The 16,351-nt window shown below is 31.8% G+C and overlaps 1 protein-coding gene across 2 annotated transcripts in view; it reads left to right on the forward strand.

Moving 5' to 3' along the window:
• Positions 1-16,351, forward strand: part of LOC118190146 (WD repeat and coiled-coil-containing protein-like) — a 112,511-nt gene that overhangs the window by 41,641 nt on the left and 54,519 nt on the right. The gene's annotated exons all lie outside the window — the stretch shown is intronic.

Consider the following 16,351-nt stretch of genomic DNA (forward strand, 5'->3'; position numbering starts at 1 on the left):
AGCAGGATTCATTGCTCAACATTATATGATGCCAGTCTGATGGCAGGCATGATGATCCGTTACGACACCACTCCAGATGACTCCGCCGATGTTGTGGGGGTCAAAGGCAAACGTCTTAAAACCCTCTGTGAGCGTAACCTCTCCTAAGAAAAGCGGCGTGAGATGGTGGACGGTATCACGGGAGGTATAGACATGGCTGTAGTGCGTTGAATAGCCGACAATGATACCGTTGGGGTGGTTCGGGCTTGGCGAACAATCATCCTATCGTGCCTCGCATTTGTGCTCCTTGGCCTTCCAGAGCCTTCATTTCGTCAGCAGTTTCCTTGTTTTTCTAAGCAACCATTGCTGCCAACATGTTTGCACAGCAGTGTCTATATGCTGCAGGTGGCGGCCTATTGCTTGGTATGACCATCCAGCTTCACGCAACCCTACAATGCAACCACTTCGAAGTCGTTTAGTTGTCTGTAAGGTCTTCGATATCGTTGTAATGGCATCATTAGTTGCTTGTTTACAGAATTACAATGGCAGCAAAAAAAAAAAAAAAAAAGGATACATTTTCCACCTCTGTTAATGGTTTTATACTTTGCAAATTGCGCACTAGAAATGTGCGCTATGACTGCAATTCCTATTAATTTGCCTTGAAACTTTGATTATTTGCATGTTCGATCAGGATGTTTTTGCATACCAAATTTCGTCATGATCAGGACCACTGGACGTTCTTTCCAGGCACGAATATGGTGGTCATCTGCTTCAAGAGTGAAGCAGGATTTTTCGCTGAACACTATACGATGCCAGTCTGACGGCAGCCATGATGATGGGCTACGACATCACTCAAGACGGCTCCGCCAATACTGTGGGGTCAAAGGCAAATGTCTTAAAGGCCTCTGCAAGCGTAATCAAGATGCATACCAAATTTCATCACAATCGCAGAAGTCGTCCTTGGTGCTTCGATTTTATTGCAAAAGAGTGTGTATATATATATTTAAATTATTATATAAATTTTGAATTTTCACACACTCTTGCACTTGCCTTTAATGTGCGAGTAATACTCGCACATTAAAGGCAAGTGCAAGAGATCTTGGTCACACACAGATCTTGATCTCGGTCACATGCTTTATAATCCTCACCTAGATAATCAAGAGTACACTGTAAATTTGGTCTGCTAATAAAATATTGATTTAGAATTTTTTTTATTTTATTATTGAATTTTTTCAAAAAGGAGAGTGATAATTTTAATGTAATAACACATTAAATAAGAATGAACATGTTTTCTAAAAATTGCTTCAACTTTATATTTTATAATGCAATTATTTTCACATAAAAAAGTACACATCAACTTAATGCTCAAAATTTATCAGGCATTCAAAGGACCTTCCATTTACCTTAAAGAAATCTTAGTCGGTACCTTTTAAAAATATTTGTGGCTAATTCTTAACTCTTGATCATTATTCAGGTTACCAAATTCATTGGTAATTCTTTGTTTAAGTTTTGGTAATTGCATATTAGTGCAGCCACTTTAGTGCAGTCTCGCAATTTTTTACAGAAGAAATAGGCGATTCAGTAAACTTTCCAAGTTACAACAGATTTAGTTACCTAAAGGACTGTTATGCGCATGGTTGCCACAGTTTGGCAACTTCTACTAAGGTGATCATGATAATACAGAAGTACCAAATTTTGAACGTTTTCACTTAACTATAGAAACTTCTTTGATATCCCATTCTGAATCTGTGAAGTCACAGGATGCTATTATTACATCAAGTCATATCCTTAGAAGGACAGACTACAGTAAAGATAAATTCTTGTACATTATTTTCACAAAAATCTAGGTGCAGCATGAATAAATAAAATTAAAAAAGTAAAATATTAATAAGATTAGGCTAATTAATTTTTGGAATTAATTATCTATATATTCATAGTGCAAACTATTATTAGAAAGTAAGTTGTGTATTTAAATGGTCTTCTATTCTAAATTGTGCTTTTCCTGTACATTGAAAAAAATATTGGGATTATCTGAACTGTAAAATAAAAATATTATAATTATGTGACTCTGAATCATTTAAAAAAAGTTATGATTGTAAACTTTAAAATTTGAAGAATTTTTAATTGAAAAAACTGGTTTTCTCCTTATTTTTCCGTTTTTTTTTTTTTTTTCCAATATAGACAATATAGAATATTTCTCTCTTTTTCATAATAGTAAGAAATTTTGAACCAAATTAACAAAGACATGAAAGAAATGAAATTCAAAACCAGTAAAACTCAAAATTCCCCATAAATTTGTAAAAAATCACCTATTGTCACCAAATCAGAAGAATTTCTGAAAACTGCAGATATATGAACTACAAAAGATGTAGGAGGAGTAATGTAATCAAAATCTCATTCAATTATTATGATATTTTGTTTTAAAATAAAAATTTTTGATAATATATATATATATATATATATATATTTCCTAAACAGTATTGATTAATTGAATATATTATCTCCTAAGTTTAATTAAAGTAGAATTATTTTAAAAGTGTGCATCCATACTGGTAAGTTATATTTTGAAAGATGTTTTGAAGTAATTTGAAAGCAAAATGTTAATAATGTTTTAACGGGGACTAGAGTTAAGTCATCACAAAGAATAATATTTCAATTGTAAAAGGAAAAATTAAAACATGTAATTATTGTCATTGATCGGAAATTAGTTGACTTTTCAAGGGGAACAAACCAACTCTCGTTCAATGAACAATAATTGATAAAAATATGTAAATATGAAAGTGTTTCGTCTTTACTCGAGTTATAAGTTAAAGCCAAACCGGCAATTCTAGTCAGGCCAAATATTTCCGCTAATAGTTGCTACTCAAAGAACTTATTTTCATGAAGCATTTTAGTCAATTCAATTTGGAGTAAAAATCAGTTACTGTAGAGAAATCCTGTAAAACTCGAGTAACCGTCCCCGACACTATCATCTTTATGTATTTGAATACTATATTATTTGTAGAAATTAAACATTGGAAATTGTCATCATGAAATCGAATTCAAAGTAAAGTTGAAATAAACATAGAAGATAAATAAACAAAAAGATAAATAATGCAAACTTTGTAAAAACAAATCAAAGAAAACATAAAAATAATATAAAAATAATATAGAAAATAATATAAATAAGATCAGTGAATGTACATGAAGATATAAAGGCCAGAAAGGTATTAAGTAACTTACATTCTTTCTAGTGGGGGAGTTGGCAGTGTGTTCTCTTCGTGTCTGACTCAGAAGTGTAGGGTGTCCGAAAATTCTTAGCGGCAGTAGGGGCTTTGAATAATATCAGTCGATAAGACTTGGGTGAAGTAATTTATGGTAGTGGGTGGGACTTGGAATTCTTGAGGGATGTATTTTGTGGAGTTCTTATCTGAGAGAGACCGTCTGTTAAGATTTTTTTGAAAATACTAGTGAATGGAAATTAATTAATTTCTGGCTAATTGTCGTGTCGCAATGATTAAGAATTTAAGAAAGGAAAAAGGCATTTTCGCTATCCAAGAGCTAATAGACAGTCTAAAGGCAGGAAATAGGCCCATTTTTTTAGTAACAGTATAGTAACAGTATATGTCTGAAGACAATTAGCTTTTTACAATATATACAATTGAGTAATTACACTATATACAAATCTTTCAACTGACAGTCATCCAACTTATACTGCCTTCTCAGGTTTAGGAATAAATTATCATATCCCTATCAGTTAAATGATTTAGAGTGAGTATTTAACGCCTGCTCTTTTAAGGCAATGGTTGATAAATTGAAAGGGAATTAGATTATTTTTGAGAATTTTGATAAGGATCAAAATTTCGCGTTGTAAATCTATTGTATCTGTGCATATAGTTTTAATTCGTTGTATTTGATTAATTATAGTATTGTTAATTACTTTTTTGGATATGTTGGAGTTCCAATTTATTAATTTGTTAGTATTAAAATTGAAGTTTCTTGTTTTGTCAAAAAGTAAAATTTTTTTGTAGTTAATGATTTGAAGATCTAGAAAGTCTATGCTATTTTGTGAATTATTAGTTTTATTAAGTTTAAGACAATTCGGATAAATGTCGGAGTTTTCAATTTTACCAAAATTATTAATTGTAATTAGGTCATCAATATATCTGTAGGTGTGTTTGTAGTAATTTAACTCTTGTGGTTGTAGATTTTTTTGGAAGTTAAATTCTTTGACAAATAAAAAGATATTACAGATCGAGGTGCTGGAATGTAAGCCCATTGGCAATCCTCTGACTTGTTTAAAAAGTTGATTTTGAAACTTGATGTAGTTATGAAAAAGTGTGCATTTTAGGTAGGTTTTCCATTTGTCAAGAGTCATGATATTGAGTATATTAGGGAAAAGTTTTGGTAGATCAATTAGACTGGTATAGATTTCTTCTAAAGGAAGTGAGGTATATAAGTTTTCAAAATCATAGCAGTTAATGTTTTGTATGTTAATGGTATGAATGGTATTAATGACAGGAGTGTTATTATGAATGATCCAGCAATAGTTATGATTAGTGTTACAATCATTGAAATAACTTGTATTCGCACTAAATGGATTTAAGTTCATACAACATTATATATATATATCAAAGAATTTAACTTCCAAAAAAATCTACAACCACAAGAGTTAAATTACTACAAACACACCTACAGATTTATTGATGACCTTATTACAATTAATAATTTTGGTAAAATTGAAAACTCCGACATTTATCCGAATTGTCTTAAACTTAATAAAACTAATAATTCACAAAATAGCATAGACTTTCTAGATCTTCAAATCATTAACTACAAAAAAATTTTACTTTTTGACAAAACAAGAAACTTCAATTTCAATACTAACAAATTAATAAATTGGAACTCCAACATATCCAAAAAAGTAATTAACAATACTATAATTAATCAAATACAACGAATTAAAACTATATGCACAGATACAATAGATTTACAACGCGAAATTTTGATCCTTATCAAAATTCTCAAAAATAATCTAATTCTCTTTCAATTTATCAACCATTGCCTTAAAAGAGCAGGCGTTAAATACTCACTCTAAATCATTTAACTGATAGGGATATGATAATTTATTCCTAAACCTGAGAAGGCGGTATAAGTTGGATGACTGTCAGTTGAAAGATTTGTATATAGTGTAATTACTCAATTGTATATATTGTAAAAAGCTAATTGTCTTCAGACATATACTGTTACTATACTGTTACTAAAAAAATGGGCCTATTTCCTGCCTTTAGACTGTCTACTAGCTCTTGGATAGCGAAAATGCCTTTTTCCTTTCTTAAATTCTTAATCATTGCGACACGACAATTAGCCAGAAATTAATTAATTTCCATTCACTAGTATTTTTAAAAAAATCTTAACAGACGGTCTCTCTCAGATAAGAACTCCACAAAATACATCCCTCAAGAATTCCAAGTCCCACCCACTACCATAAATTTCTTCACCCAAGTCTTACCGACTGATATAATTCAAAGCCCCTACTGCCGCTAAGAATTTTTGGACACCCTACACTTCTGAGTCAGACACGAAGAGAACACACTGCCAACTCCCCCACTAGAAAGAATGTAAGTTACTTAATACCTTTCTGGCCTTTATATCTTCATGTACATTCACTGATCTTATTTATATTATTTTCTATTTTATTTTTATATTATTTTTATATTATTTTTATGTTCTCTTTGATTTGTTTTTGCAAAGTTTGCATTATTTATCTTTTTTATAATCTTCTATGTTTATTTCAACTTTACTTTGATTTCGATTTCATAATGACAATTTATAATGTTTAATTTCTACAAATAATATAGTACTCAAATACATAAAGATGATAGTGTCGGGGACGATTACTCGAGTTTTACAAGATTTCTCTACAGTAATTGATTTTTACTCCAAATTGAATTGACTAAAATGCTTCATGAGAATTAGTTCTTTGAGTAACAACTATTCGCGGAAATATTTGGCCTGACTAGAATTGCCGGTTTGGCTTTAACTTATAACTCGAGTAAAGACGAAACACTTTCATATTTACGTATTTCTATCAATTATTGATCATTGAACGGGAGTTGGTTTGTTCCCCTTGAAAAGTCAACTAATTTCCGATCTATGACAATAATTACATGTTTTAATTTTTACTTTTACAATTGTAATATTATTCTTCGTGATGATTTAACTCCAGTCCCCGTTAAAACATTATTAACATTTTGCTTTCAAATTACTTCAAAACATCTTTCAAAATATAACTTACCAGTATGGATGCACACTTTTAAAATAATTCTACTTTAATTAAACTTAGGAGATAATATAATCAATTAATCAATACTGTTTAGGAAATAAATTATTATATATATATACAGTACAAAGTCTATAATACAGACTCATCGGGACTTTGGCGATTCCGGATTATAGATCATCAATTTATATCTGGTAAGATGGCATGCAGAAATTATAAAATTAAAAATATGAAACCATAATTTATGAAATAAAAAGCAATTATGATCTAAAGGGTATCAAAATTTACAAAAACAAAAGCTTAATATTTATTTGTTTACTTTATTAAACATTTCTTTCAATGTGAGTTATTTAAGTTGCTTCGTTTTATGTGCTAATACTTTCTATTTAATTCTATAAACAGACATAATTTCATGTTCAGTTACAAAGTTCCGCTGTTTAAGTCCAATAATTGCTGTGTCGAGAATACTGACTAACTTGTCAATCGAAATTTTTTCGTTTTCACTAACCTCTCTGTCACTTTCTTCATGCCTGTATCCATTTTTTGCAGCAATTCCACTTTTTGTTTGATGAACATCGAAACATGCTTTTGCTTTGTAGATCCTTTGGGAGCTTCAGAATCAGAAACTCTTTTTGACATAATCGAAAGTTCAAGCTTACTTTTTATAAAATTGCTCTAACAGTCTGCAAAATTGAAAGTTCAAGCTTACTTTAAAATTGCTCTAACAGTCTGCAAAAAATAATAAGCTGGATCTAATTAGAAGATTAAGGAAGAATGCAATCTGCAACATTAATTGAAATAGATAATTAGATAATTTTAGCCTAGCTTATACCGTCCATTATACATTAAATGTGCATGCGTAAACATATTATGTGCATGCATAAATGCATATGCACATGCGTAAAGGTATTATGCACATGCGTAAATGCATATGCGCATGTGCAGAAAGTTTGTAGCTTTGAGGTCCGAATTATAGATCATTCCGGATTATGGACGTCCGGATTAAAGATTTTGTACTGTACATATATATATATATATATATATATACACATATATATAATGTTGTATGATCTTAAATTCATTTAGTGTGAAAACAAGTTACTACTACTTGCGCAATTGCTGCAAAGTTAGTTAATAATAATTTATTTCCTAAACAATATTGATTAATTGATTATATTATCTCCTAAGTTTAATTAAAGTAGAATTATTTTAAAAAAGTGAATCCATACTGGTAAGTTATATTTTGAAAGATGTTTTGAAGTAACTTGAAAGTAAAATGTTAATAATGTTTTAACTGGAATCTCTGATGATTCTTGAGAAATGAATATTGTCAAACTGCGGATGCAGAAAATTGACTTTAAAATAAATTTTGCGTTGAGGGAGACTATTAGAAAGTCTGAAAAGACTAAAATCGAGAATCATGTCTTTAATGATTTGTATGTTGTCGTAGCTTTCTTGAATGATTTTTTTTAGTTTGATAAGGAATTTATTAGTACAGGAGTGTAACCAGTTGAGAAGTTTCTTGGGAAAGTTGTCTTAGTCAGAAAAACATTTCAATTGTTTTTCAATGCAAGTGTATCCAAAGTGGATAAAAATCTCGCATTATTTTTTATTTTGGTTCCTCTTTTTCCTCTCTGCGTTTTGTTGCTGTGAAGCTTAAATTGGCTGAAAATAGATTTTTTAGAAGTATCTCTATGACTAAAGTCATACTATAAGTGTTAAGTCCATATGGACAAAGTGAACATTGTTTTAGTATATAGAGAGATTCCTGAAAAATTCGTGTTTTGTGATTGGGTATTATATTTAATATCTGAAGTTGAATAGAGTTGAAGTCATGGTGTTTAAAGTGCTCTAAGTCTGCTGTATTGAGTTGTGATGGTGTACTTATTTTAATGCTATTTTTTTGTGCGTTGAATTTTTAAATTTGAGCTCTATGGTTATTGATTCAAAAGTTAAGATTGTTTTTAGTCCGCCCTATATATTTCATATGTCAGGTGCCGCATGTAATCATGTAAATACAGTTAAATGTTTTTCATTGAAATTGTTTTTTGGGATTGCCTGTAGCAGGCATGGCATTAAATTTTCAAGTTTGTCATCTATTGGAATGACATTTAATGATTTCAATTTGAGATAAAACTAGCAAGATTTAAAAGTAAGGAGGCTGCTAACCTTCAATGCAGTAAACTTTTTGTAGAAGAACTTTAAAACTTAAAAATTAAAAAAAGGTTGGAGATAATATATAAAGTGGGTACATTAGGAAAGAGATAAATAGCGCTAATAGCTGCTATTTAGCATATCAAATGTTGTATGATCTTAAATTCATTTAGTGCGAAAACAAGTTACTACTACTTGTGCAACTGCTGCAAAGGTAGTTACTAATAATTTATTTCCTAAACAATATTGATTAATTGATTATATTATCTCCTAAGTTTAATTAAGGTAGAATTATTTTAAAAGAGTAAATCCATACTGGTAAGTTATATTTTGAAAGATGTTTTGAAGTAACTTGAAAGTAAAATGTTAATAATGTTTTAACGGGGACTGGAATTAAATCATCATGAAGAAGAAAATTTCAATTGTAAAAGGAAAAATTAAATTAAAAACATGTAATCGGAAATTAGTTGACTTTTCAAGGGGAACAAACCAACTCCCGTTCAATGAACAATAATTAATAAATACGTAAATATACGAAGGTGTTTCATCTTTACTCGAGTTATCAGGTTAAGCTAAACCGGCAATTCTAGTCAGGCCAAATATTTCCATGAATAGAAGGGATTATGAACCAATGCTGATACTCAAAGAACTTATTCTTATGAAGCATTTTAGCCAATTCAATTTGGAGTGAAAAGCAATTTCTGTAGAGAAATCCGAAAAACTTGAGTAACCGTACCCGACACCCTCGTGTTTATGCATTTGAGTTCTATATTATTTGTAAAAATTAAACATTGAAAATTGTCATTATGAAATAGAATTCAAAGTAAAGTTGAAATAAACATACAAGATTACAAAATAAGATAAATAATGCAATCTTTGTAAAAACAAATGAAATATACAGGGTATATCAGTACAACAATGACAAACTTTCAAGAGAGATAGAGTACACCTAGACGATGGAAAATCACATACTAAAGCATGATTGGAAATGCTTTCCTGGTGCGGTAGTGACGAAACAAAAGTCAAGAAGGAAAGAACATGAACAGGGTGAGAAAACATGTTTATTATTTGGAGTACAGCAGAAACAAAGAAAAAAAAAAAACAACATAAAGAGACAACGATCATCATCAAAGAAGGTGTTCAAAATTATGACTTGGACCGTGATGATGTGATCTTCCCTTAACCCCTTCGAGCCGGGTAGCGAAAACGCGCGCTTATTGCTGAGGCCGGCAGTGTCTTACGCGAGCGTCTCTCCAGGGCCGGGGGCTTTTTTGCTACTAAGCCTAAATCCATGAAATTTCCGAAGTATCAATGCGTTGTTTAATAATGCTCTATAGAGTATTTAAACGGCTTATGCTTTATAGATATTTTTATATATATACTTCAATTACCTTATTTCTTGTTTAAATGCATATTTTACACATTTTATTTCAATTACTCACCATTTTATGAATTTTAACATTATACATCTGAAAACTAAATATATTACTTAAAATTCTCTTTTCGTATGAAAAATTTGAAAACAGGGATCTACACATAGTCTTACGTTACATTCCTTGCACTCGTAATAACTCATTTGCCGTTTTGGAGGATTTTTCCGGGAATGTGAACAAACGAAGCATCGTCGTCTCATTTTCTTATCAGTCTCTTCTGAACAAAGTTTTGGAAAATGTCTTTCAGTTAATCTTTCAGAATCAATATCAGAACATCAGAATTTCAGAATCAATATCTGAAATATTTTGCATCATTTCTGATATTTCATGCTCTGTTAAACATTTTCGACGCTTCGACATTGCAATGGTAAAAACAAAGAATTCACGTCTAACAAGATCTAATTATTTTCTAAAAACTGAACGGCAAACCGAAATACCCAACGCTTTAGAGCAAATCAAACTTCTCTACTTACAGTAAACAACTACCACGTGCGAATAAAGTGCGATTTAAAGAGACGTCATAAATCACACCATTCGGAAACATTTATTTCCCCGTTTGTTTATATAATCAAAAACACGTGTATGTGAGTCATGCTTCTCTCATTTCGAGTAGAAGGTCTAATGTACATGTATCTGAAACCATATGGACATACAGTGCCATCTTGTGGCAGAAATTATAGTTTGAAAAATGTTCCAAACTACTGGCACAAATACGTGACAGTCGGTAGAGAACGGAACAATCCTCTGGCACGCCTGCGTGTCGGTCGGTAGGTAAGTGTGTTCGTTGCTGGCACGTATACGTGACAGTCGGCGCGAAGGGGTTAATGAAGCAGATCTTCCATGCGCTCGAGAAATGAGGCTTGCATCATGGTTGGGGTCATAATTTCAAACACCTTCTTTAATAACAATCGTTGTTTGTTTTTATTACTTCCTTGTACGAAGTAAAAAGGAAGTATTGTAATCGCGAAAAGTTTTAGGCAGCATATTTCAACGAAAATATCCATTTTGTCCGCTATCGAATGCAATTTAATGATGTTTTTGTGTGATATCTGTACGTAAGGACAAATAAAATACTCTTTTCCTTCAAAAAAATTATAAAACTGCTTTAAAATCAGTTCTGAAGAGAATTTTTTGTGGCGTCTGTACGAACGTATGTATGTACGTATCTCGCATAACTCAAAAACGAGTAGCCTCAGAATGTTGAAATTTTGTATATAGGACTTCTATAACATGTAGATGTGCACCTCGTATTTTGGTTGCAATCGGCCACACCAAACGTATATAAATATATTTATATATATATCCACTCTGTTACCCGGCTCAGTGATCTCAGTTTCTTTACCCTTATATGTTTGTAAATTGTACATTTTTTGCTTTAAAAATGATTGAATTATGTTGTTCTTATCTTCCGGTTAAGGTTTTTATGCCTTTAGTAAATCTGTGTGCAATATTTTTAGAATTATCAACAATTTTAAAGTTGTCTAAGTGCCGCTAAGCCTTTTTTTTATGGCGAACATTGATGTTTACATTTGAAACAGGAGACTAGTGGATTTGTTGCCAATCTAGAGACAACTTTGCAACAACAAAGATGACGCATTCATTTATTATTGCCAATTAAATCATGCTTAATTCTTTCTGGAATTTTTTCGAGGAAATAAGTGTTTGAGATTTACTTCGTAACTTTTAATATAGATATTTTGAGTTTTTATGTATTTTTGTCTTTTCACAAAGTGAGAACTGAATTAATTAAATGAGAAATATTTAATCGTCTGTGAAAAACTATTTCTTTTTTGTTTTGTTTGCTTAATTTCTTTTATACATCATTCTAGCTTTATTATAGTATTTGAATAAAACATGTGGCAATGATTAGATAATTCTATTCTTTAAATGATATAAATTTTGTGCATTATGAGTTATAATATGAACGAAATATATAAGTTAACTCTTATATAATTATTGGACTATATAACAGTTAGTTTCCATTATATAATTATTATATAAGTTAACTGTTATATAATTATTAATACTTGTTAAGTGAATCTAGTGCCGAAGTGTCGCTATGGTAAACAAATACTAATACGAGTGAATTTTAAAGAATGCATTTATTCTATTGTGGTTTATGCGCTGTCGGCGAAGTAGATTTAATTCAATCCAATAAGGTTAAATGAAATGCAAGAAAAAATGTGTATAATTTAATATTCCGTACAAGGAAGTCATGTGGCGTACACATCAGATTTTTCTTATTTGTAGGTTTCTGCTGCTCTAAACATAATAAAACATGTTTTGTCTCACTGTTTGTGTCCCTCCTTTTTTGCTTTTTGTGTCATGACTGCCGTGCCAGGAAAGCGTTTCCAACCATGCATTGCTATGTGATTTCCCATCGTCTAGGTGCACTTTATCTCTCCTGAAAGTTTGTTACCGCTGTACTGATACACCCTGTATATAATTACAAAACAATTTTTTAAAAACAAAATATAAACATGCCAAGTATTTCCGTGCATTAAGCTGCTGAAAAGCTATCAGTAAAGACATAAAATAAGAAATTTAGAACTAATTTTTTACAAAGACCAAAATTTGAAATTCATAATTAATAAATTTCAAATAATCCTGTAAATGCAATAAAGAATTAAAAAATATTAAAAACAAAAATTTTCAAACAAGCAATATCCCAATTCAAAAAATTAAAGAAATTTATAGAAAAACGAACATGATAGAAGAGGAATTCAATTAACTTCAATGCCACTGTGTCAGGAGGAGGAACATTGAAATCATTTGAAATCTCACTTCCACAAAAATCCTTGCTTTTCTGTATCCAGAATTAGCCATTTCAATGTATTTTAATTATGATAGTTCACCCGAAAATTATAGCCTCTGTCCAAAGCAACGAAAAAAACAAAGTAAATTCAATTAGAATTGTATACCTTAAATAAAAAGACTTCTAGTTAAAGAATGAAAATGTAAGTGAAATAATAAAGTACTTCAGTGAAAAATTCAAATCAAAATTTTACTTTTAAACAAATAGCACATAATCCAAAGAATTTAAAATGTAAGTGAAATTATAAAACCTTATTAATTATTATTAATTGAGCAGGGGTTGATTTGTTTCTCTTGAAAAGTCAACCAATTTCCGATGACGATAATTACTTGGTTGACGATAATTACTTGATGATAATTACTTGGTTTATTAATTTTCATATTAAAAGTTTGAATTCCTATTTTTCATGATTTAAATACAAGTTAAATATTATACTTTAAAAATATTTTTGGGATTAAATTTTCATACTTCTGGGTTATTTCATTTAGATACATTCTACTGTTTATATTAGGAGATAATATAATCAATATTTCTTTAGTATATATATATATAGATATGTAGTAGGGGAGTTGAGGATGTTAGTCTAGGGTCCATTAACAAGTCCAAAGTTTTCCACACCACAAAACATTTAATAAAAATAACAGAAATGGTACAGATTGAATTAAATACAAGTGCTGTTGTGCCTTCTCGCTCTTGTTAGATATAAACACTGTTCTTTATCACTTTTAGAATTTTATAACATAGCAGCTTAGTGCCTACTTGCACTTGCTGTCGTATTATGCAGTTCAATTTACCACCTCCTCGTGGAAGCATACAGTTGATTATTTAACCACCTTCTTGTGGAGACCTACGTCTTACCACCTTCTCGTGGAGACATCTTACCACCTTCACGTGGGATAGAAGATTCTCTTCATATGTCATAGTCCTCTTTCACCTCGCTCTCGCTACTGGCGCATAGGTGAGGCCCTCTGGTGGTTGTATTGCACTTACGGATACCACAATATTGGCCTTCCTGACCATTTTTTGTCCTTGAAAACCCGGATCAGCAACACTTGAACATCAAGACAGCACCTGAAAGTAAATTTAAAACTAAAACAAAAAGAAGTGAGGAAGAACCACACATAGTCCTAGGTAGTCCAAGCCTTCATGTGATCAGCTGCTGTAGTGGTACATCCAGGACCTTCATGGTGTCCCACTTTTTCCACCTGGTAGCGATCTTTGCCTTTCCTCGCTGTTACACGATATGGACCAAAGAACTTTGGCCTTAACTTTAGACCACCTCCATACAGCATTCTTTGTATGGCAACTAGGTCGTTCACATTGTATACCTGTGCCTCTTTTCTCTTCTTGTTGTATGTTTTTCTATTCTCTTCCTGAATTTTTAGAATGCTTTTGTTTACTTCCTCTCTCATATCTTCTCAATCTTTCATCATAATATTTCTTTCTTCTTCAAGAATTTCCATAATCTTTAAGTCTTCTCGATTTCTCATTTTGACACAAGTGAGAAGCTCAAAGGGAGAACTCTTTGTGTTTCTGCTCTTAGTGCTGTTCAAGATCCTTTGTACATCTCCAACATATTTGTACTAGTTGGTTGGGATCATCTATGGATAATTTGAATAGGACTGGAATCGGAGTGAGATAAATTCTTTCCACTTGTCCATTTCTTCTAGGAACGCCTGTAGTTGTAAATATGTGCTGGATCTTCTCCTGACTACAGTAATATTCAAAGTCTTTAGAGGTAAACGCCGTATCTTTGTCACTTATAATTCTCAAAGAATTACCAAAAGTTGGTTGTACCTTTGTCACTTATAACCAAAAGTTGGTTGTTGCAGTTTCAGCTTCTGCAATGCCTCTTGAGCTGATGTAGACTTTACTGGATAGAGCTGCACAAACTTTGTGAATGCATCAACCATGGTTAAGATATGATTGTAGTTCTTATTTGTCGAAGATAACGGTCCTATAAAATCAATATGAAAAGTGCTCAATGGGATACTATCTTTTTGTATGGGATTCAACAACCCTTCACCCTTACCTCATTTTCTGTTGCACAAAATACATTCTACACAACTTGAAATAACTTGTTCAATTTGTTTTCTAAGGTTAGGAATATAAAAGTCGATTTTCAGCAGATCTTTCGTTTTAGACACAGCGAAATGTCCCTTGTTGTGGATACTACATATGATTTCTAGCTCTAATGCTTTGGGTACCACAAGTAACTCGCGACCACTGTCAAACTTGTATAGTATACCATTATTCAATAAGAAATCTTTCTTTAGTCCTTGTTCGACTAAGGATTTTAGCAACTGGAGACTCTCATCACTTCTTTGCGCAGCTGCAATTTTGTCTGTAACTTCTCCCTGAGAACAAGTAACCACCATGACAGTGTTTCTACTTAACAAATCCACATGCTTCATTTGCTGCCCAGATCTGTGAACAATTTCAGAGTCAAATTCTTCTAAAGGTAACGCCTATCTCGCCACTTTAGGGGTTAGATCCTTCTTGAACATAGTCTTCTGGAAAGCATCGCAATTCGTAATTATTCTGACATTAGATCTTAAAAGGTAATCCCTGAATTTCTTTAGAGCTTCTACTATAGCTAAAACTTCAAGCTCATAACTAGATAGCTTCTCTTGTTGGAGACTCGTTTTTTTACTCATGAAGTAAATGGGGTATAATTGTCCATCATCTGACTTTTGTAACAATACAATGCCGAAACCATGACTGCTTGCATCTGTATGCAATTCTAATGCTACTCCTTGTTTAAAAGTATAAAGAACCGGACTTGTCGATAAAAGTTCTTTCAATTTGTTAAATGCATCTTTTTGTTCAGGCCCTAATTTGAATTTTGTTTTCGAAAATTGGCATTTCTTAAAACTGATCTCCAAACCATATTCTTTGGCTATTTCTAAAACACGTTTCAACTTTTCTAAACCTTTGTTCTCATTTCGTGCTGGAATAATAAAATCGTCCATGTAAGTAACAACAGGGTCATCCCGAAATTAATCTCTAAACATTTTATAAATAAATCTTTGGAACACACTAGGGAACGTTATGTTATGTTATTTAATTAGGGCAAAGCCTCGAGGTCTATCTGCCTAAGGGGAGGGATGCTTTCGTGAAGGACTTTCTAAGGGAAACTGGCTCGTATACACATTACATATGGGGAACCACGAAAACATCCATGCAGCCAGCCTGTTCGCTGAATTACCACATTAGGAGATGTGCACAAACCAAAAGGTGCTTTTAGGAATTTGTACAAACCTGCATGTGTAATAAATGTCAAATATTGAGTGCAGTTTTCCTCCGCTGGAACATGGAAAAAACCACTTTTTAAGTCTAATGTCGAAAAAAAAAAAAAAACGATCTAAAACCTCTTCTACTTGTGCCATGGGAAAAGAATCCTTAACTATTTTTTTATTTAATTGCCTGAAGTCGACACAAATTCGTGTCTTGCCACATTTTTTTCTACACAAAACAAATGGCGAAGCATATTCTGAACACAACGGCTTTATAATCCCATCCTTTAACCATTCATCTATTTGATCATCAACAATTTTTTGCTCAGCAAAAGGAATTCTCCTTGAACGCTGAGAAACTGGAATTTCATCTTTTAATATTACTTTCATTTTTAAGTCTGTACTGTACATCTTTTCTAATGGTTTATACTCATTAATAAGAGTGGAAACAGTATTTCGTAATCCTTCATTC

Source organism: Stegodyphus dumicola, chromosome 6, assembly GCF_044657685.1.
Source record: "Stegodyphus dumicola isolate Sdum_Otavi_A_Nest chromosome 6, ASM4465768v1".
NCBI lineage: Eukaryota > Metazoa > Arthropoda > Arachnida > Araneae > Eresidae > Stegodyphus > Stegodyphus dumicola.